Consider the following 6827-nt stretch of genomic DNA (forward strand, 5'->3'; position numbering starts at 1 on the left):
CCATGATGAGTTATAGGTGTTTCCATAAGGTTCACCTAAGTAATTTACCTCTGCTATTGCAGGGTTCTCAGGATCATAAGCTTCTTCTTCAGAAGATGCCTCTTGAGTACTGTTGGATGCAGCTCGCATTCCATTCAGACTCTGAGAAATCATATTGACTTGCTGAGTCAATATTTTGTTCTGAGCCAATATGGCATTTAGAGTATCAACTTCAAGAACTCCTTTCTTCATAGGCGTCCCATTACTCACAGGATTCCTCTCAGAAGTGTACATGAACTGGTTATTAGCAACCATGTCAATGAGTTCTTGAGCTTCTGCAGGCGTTTTCTTTAGGTGAATGGATCCACCTGCAGAAGTGTCCAGTGACATCTTTGATAGCTCAGATAAACCATCATATAATATATCCAGGATGGTCCATTCTGAAAGCATGTCAGAAGGACACTTTTTGGTCAACTGTTTATATCTTTCCCAAGCTTCATAGAGGGATTCACCTTCTTTCTGTTTGAAGGTCTGAACATCCACTCTAAGCTTGCTCAGCTTTTGAGGAGGAAAGAACTTGGCTAAGAAAGCCGTGACCAGCTTATCCCAAGAGTTCAGGCTATCTCTGGGTTGAGAGTCCAACCAGATTCTAGCTCTGTCTCTTACAGCAAATGGGAAAAGCATGAGCCTGTAGACTTCAAGATCTACTCTATTAGTCTTAACAGTATCACATATCTGCAAGAATTCAGTTAAGAACTAAAAAGGATCTTCAGATGGAAGTCCATGAAACTTGCAATTCTGCTGCATCAGAGAAACTAATTGAGGTTTCAGCTCAAAGTTGTTTGCTCCAATGGCAGGAATGGAGATGCTTCTTCCATGTAAATTGGAATTAGGTGTAGTAAAGTCACCAAGCATCCTCCTTGCATTATTATTATTTTCGGCTGCCATCTCCTCTTCCTATTCAAAAATTTCTGAAAGGTTATCTCTGGATTGTTGTAATTTAGCTTCTCTTAATTTTTTTTCAGAGTCCTTTCAGGTTCTGGATCTTGCTTCAACAAGAATGTTCTTATCCTTGCTCCTGCTCATATGACAAAGAAGAGGGCACAGAAAAAATAATAATAATAATATGGATCCTTTATACCACAGTATAGGGATCCCTTTGTGAGTGGAAGAAAAGAGGGAGACAAAGAATGTGATGTAAAGAAAGAAACACAACTGTGAGGAGGGTAGAGATGTGAGATGAGATGTTAGTAAATGAATAAATAAATAGAATAAGATGAGAGAGGGAGAATTTTCGAAAATAATTTTTGAAAAAGAGTTAGTGATTTTCGAAAATAGTTTTTGAAAAAGGTTAGTATATTTTTTTTTCGAAAAATTTTAAAATCAAAAATAAAAATAATTAGTTAATAAAAAAGAAATTTTTGAAAAAGAGGGAAGATATTTTCGAAAATTAGAGAGAGAGAGTTAGTTAGGTAGTTTTGAAAAAGTTAAGAAACAAACAAAAAGTTAGTTAGTTAGTTGGAACAAATTTTGAAAAGATAAGAAGTTAGGAAGTTAGAAAAGATATTTTGAAATCAAATTTTTGAAAAAGATAAGATGAGAAGATATTTTTGAAAAGATATGATAGAAATTAGTTTTTGAAAAAGATTTGATTTTTAAAATCACAATTAATGACTTGATTCATACGAAATCACAAGATATGATTCTAGAACTCAAAGTTTGAATCTTTCTTAACAAGTAACAAACTTGGAATTTTTGAATCAAAACATTAATTGTTATTGTTATTTTCGAAAATTTGATATAAAAATAAGAAAAATATTTTTGAAAAATATTTTTGGAATTTTCGAGAATAACTAAGAAATTTGAAAAAGATTTGATTTTTGAAAAAGATATTTGAAAAAGATAAGATTTTCAAATTGAAAATTTGATTTGACTCATAAGAAACAACTTGATTTTAAAAATTTTTGAAAAAGTCAATCCAAATTTTCGAATTTGAAGAGAGAAAAAAGGAAAGATATTTTTTTTTATTTTTAAATTTTTATGATGAGAAAGAAAAAACAAGAAAAATGATGCAATGCATGAAATTTTTAGATCAAAACATGTGATGCATGCAAGAATGCTATGAATGTCAAGATGAACACCAAGAACACTATGAAGATCATGATGAACATCAAGAACATATTTTTGAAAAATTTTTAATGCAAGGAAAACATGCAAGACACCAAACTTAGAATTCTTTAATGCTTAGACACTAAGAATTCAAGAATGCATATGAAAAATAATAAAAGACACAAAACAAAAAATCATCAAGATCAAACAAGAAGACTTACCAAGAACAACTTGAAGATCATGAAGAACACCAAGAATGCATGAAATTTTCGAAAAATGCAAGATGCACATGCAAATGACACCAACTTATGACATGACTCATGACTCAAACAAGAAACACAAAAAATGTTTTTGATTTTTTTGATTTTCTAATTTTTTTTTTGGATTTTTTCGAAAATTATATGAAAAAGAAAAAATAAGGATTCCAAAATTTTTAACATGAATTCCAGGAATCTTGCATTCTTAGTCTAAAGCTTCAGTCCAGGAATTAGACATGGCTCACTAGCCAGCTAAGCTTTCAATGAAAGCTCCGGTCCAAAACACTAGACATGGCCAATGGCCAGCCAAGCTTCAGCAGGTGAATCAGGAACAACAGCAGGTGGATTAGCAACAACTAGCTTGCTCTTGATAACAAATTGCTGCCTCAGTCCAAATAAATTTAGACATGGCTTTACAGCCAGCCAGACTTCACATGCTTCATGAAACACTAGAATTCATTCTTAAAAATTTTGAATAAAATTTTTTTTGAAAACATTTTTATATTATTTTTTTTTCGAAAACAAAGGAGAAAATTTTGAAATATTTTTGAAAAATTTTTGAAAAGAAAACGAAAAGAAAATTACCTAATCTGAGCAACAAGATGAACCGTCAGTTGTCCAAACTCAAACAATCCCCGGCAACGGCGCCAAAAACTTGGTACGCGGAATTGTGATTACACTTTAATTATGTAAAATTCATTGCTCTTTCTTTCCCTGGAAATGGTGCCAAAAACATGATGCCAAGACCATGGTTCACAACTCCGTGTAACTAACCAGCAAGTGCACTGGGTCGTCCAAGTAATACCTTACGTGAGTAAGGGTCGAATCCCACGGAGATTGTTGGTATGAAGCAAGCTATGGTCACCTTGCAAATCTCAGTTAGGCAGATATAAATTGATAATGGTGTTTTCGAATAATAATTAATAGAATAGGGATAGAAATACTTATGTAATTCATTGGTGAGAATTTCAGATAAGCGAATGGAAATGCTTTCGTTCCTCTGAACCTCTGCTTTCCTGCTATCTTCATCCAATCAGTCTTACTCCTTTCCATGGCTGGCTTTATGTGATACATCACCACTGTCAATGGCTACTTTCGGTCATCTCTCGGGAAAATGATCCAATGCCCTGTCATGGAACGGCTAATCGTCTGGAGGCATCACCCTTGTCAATGGCTTCATCTTATCCTCTCAGTGAAAATGCTCAACGCACCCTGTCACGGCACGGCTATTCATCTGTCGGTTCTCGATCATGCTGGAATAGGATTTACTATCCTTTTGCGTCTGTCACTAACGCCCCGCAATCGCGAGTTTGGAGCTCGTCACAGTCATCCAATCATTGAATCCTACTCGGAATACCACAGATAAGGTTTAGACCTTCCGGATTCTCTTGAATGCCGCCATCATTCTAGCTTACACCACGAAGATTCTGGTTAGGAGATCTAAGAGATACTCATTCAGTCTATGGTAGAACGGAAGTGGTTGTCAGGCACGCGTTCATAGGGAATGATGATGATTGTCACGTTAATCACATTCAGATTGAAGTACGAATGAATATCTTAGAAGCGAAACAAGATGAATTGAATAGAAAACAGTAGTACTTTGCATTAATCTTTGAGGAACATCAGAGCTCCACACCTTAATCTATGGAGTGTAAAAACTCTACCGTTAAAAATACATAAGTGAGAGTCCAGGCATGGACGAGAGGCCAGCCCTCAAACGTGATCTAAGATAGCATACAACTGATCAAAGATCAAAAGCTGATCAAAAGATGCCTAATACAATAGTAAAAGGTACTATTTATAATAAACTAGCTACTAGGGTTTACAGAAGTAAGTAATTGATGCATAAATCCACTTCCGGGGCCCACTTGGTGTGTGCTTGGGCTGAGCTTGAGTGTTGCACGTGTAGAGGTCCTTCTTGGAGTTGAACGCCAGCTTTTGTGCCAGTTTGGCCGTTCAACTCTGGTTTTGGCTCCTTTTCTGGCGCTGGACGCCAGATTTGGGCAGAAAGCTGGCGTTGAACGCCAGTTTACATCATCTATTTTTTGCCAAAGTATGGACTATTATATATTTCTGGAAAGCCCTGGATGTCTATTTTCCAACGCAATTGGAAGCGCGCCATTTAAAGTTCTGTAGCTCCAGAAAATCCACTTTGAGTGCAGGGAGGTCAGAATCCAACAGCATCAGCAGTCCTTCTTCAACCTCTGAATCTGATTTTTGCTCAAGTCCCTCAATTTCAGCCAGAAAATACCTGAAATCACAGAAAAACACACAAACTCATAGTAAAGTCCAGAAATGTGAATTTAACATAAAAACTAATGAAAATATCCCTAAAAGTAACTAGATCCTACTAAAAACATACTAAAAACAATGCCAAAAAGCGTATAAATTATCCGCTCATCACTAACACAATACCAAACGTTATTAAACATATTAAACCATTAAGAAAACCTAGCAAATCTATCTAATAATAGAAATTTAAATTATTCAATCAACTATATACAAAAAGGAAAAATTGAAAGATCATACCATGGTGGGGTGTCTCCCACCTAGCACTTTTAGTTATATTCCTTAAGTTAGACATTTTGGTGAGCTCTTTGTCAAGGTGGCTTATGTTTAAACTCATCCTGAAACTTCTACCAATGCTTGGACTTCCGATGATCTTCAGAATTTCCAATTAAGTGCACCAAGCTTTGATGAAGTTTCAAACAAGCTAGGAGCTCCCAAGATGGATGATCCTCACTATGTATCCCGAGATCCTAAATCTTATTTTTGCACTCGTCTTTTAGTTAGCTCTCATGATTCCATCCGGATGACAAGACTTTAGAATTCTCCCTTGAATGCCAAACCATCCTTCTAGATCTATTTAATTGAGTATTGCACCAACCTTGGAATTCCAATCTTGAAGTTTCAACCTTAGTGAGCTTTGATTCATGTTGCCAACCACTATCTATTTCTCTCTTTCTCTTCAACTCACAAAAAGCTCTAAGTTATCCATCAGTTTCAAACAAACCATATTCAAGCGGGATAAGAAATCTAAAGGATAAGAATTTTACCCAGTCAAATTATGTGTTGGATGGTGATGACTTAGGAAGAGAGGCTTCTAATGACTTTGGTAATGTGATTTTCACTCTATTTTTCTCCTCTTGGGTGACCTCCACCTCTTTACAAGCCTCCTCAAGCTCTATTCCTAGTTCACCAAATTCTTCCTCATTTTTCTCATTGCTTAAATCATGTCTTGGAGGTTGTGGACGGTCCTCCTTAACGTCAATTTCACACTTCATGGAGGAAGGCTCAACAATCTCAATGAGATCATTGGTTGGTGTGGGATCATTTTTAATAATGGAGCTTGTCCCTTGCCCAAGTTCTCCCAATTCTTCAACCACTCATTCCAAATCATTGATCTCAATTTCCTCCACTTGTTGCAACTCATGCTTCAACTTCGCTTCTTTCTCTTGAGGTTCCAAACTCCTTTTCACTTCATATGCTTCAATTGAGGTTGGCTCTTTGGATTCATACATGAAAGTGCTTGGATTGTCACAAGAGCGTATTGAGGCTAAATGAGATAGAGTTTCGGCTAGGGGTATCCATGATGTTTCCTTACCGCTTTTGGTACTCTTCTTGCTCTTGAAGGAACAATTGGAGTACTTTCTCTGTTGAGGATTGTGGAGAGAAATATGGTACATCAATTGGAAAATGTCTTTATATATGAAAGGTAGTTCATATTGGTGAGAATATTGAGATAGTGTGTATGGAGGTAAGTGTTTAAAAGGGGTTTGAGGGTATTGGTGTTGGAAGGGTGGTGGTTCTAAGTATGGTTCATATGGTTGTTCATGAGGCACATAAGATTGGTGGCATGGTGGATATGGAGTTGGATTATATGGAGGTGGTTGGTGGCAGTGTGGGACTTGAGAATTTTGTGGTTGAGGGCTGATAAACCCATATTTTATGATGAATTTTGTGCCTAATTTGAGAGATTTATTCAATCCTTCACCCACTTATTCATATTAATTGCATGGTTTTACTTCTCCTTCCTTATTATGTGATGTATGTGAAAAACATGTTTCCTATGCTTTTAAATTAATTATTTTAATCACTTTTAATTCCATTCGATGCCATGATCAGTGTGTTGAGTAGTTTCAGATCTTCTAAGGCAGGAATGATTCAAAGGATGGAAAGGAAACATACAAAAATGGAAGGAAAGCACAAAACGGAGTCCTTGAAGAAACTGGCATCCACGCGATCGCATGGACGACGCGATCGCGTGCCAAGCACGAAGAAGCAGCGACGCGGCCGCATGACTGACGCGACCGCGCGCCTTAAGCAGAACGCACATGACACGGTCGCAGAACTGACACGAACGTGTGGCAAGAAAAGCTCCGAATGACGCGACCGCGTGACAGAGGCCACGCACCAGAAATTGCAGAAAACGCTCCCAGCGATTTCTGAAGCCCTTTTTGGCCCAAATCCAAGTCTAGAAGG

The 6827-nt window shown here is 36.9% G+C and overlaps 1 non-coding gene across 1 annotated transcript; it reads left to right on the forward strand.

Moving 5' to 3' along the window:
* Positions 1 to 423: 423 nt before the first annotated feature.
* Positions 424 to 531, forward strand: LOC112761522 (small nucleolar RNA R71). Its single transcript, XR_003181914.1, has one exon. It is a non-coding gene; the product is annotated as a small nucleolar RNA R71 (small nucleolar RNA).
* Positions 532 to 6827: the final 6296 nt, after the last annotated feature.

This window comes from Arachis hypogaea, chromosome 16 (assembly GCF_003086295.3).
Source record: "Arachis hypogaea cultivar Tifrunner chromosome 16, arahy.Tifrunner.gnm2.J5K5, whole genome shotgun sequence".
NCBI classification, from domain to species: domain Eukaryota; kingdom Viridiplantae; phylum Streptophyta; class Magnoliopsida; order Fabales; family Fabaceae; genus Arachis; species Arachis hypogaea.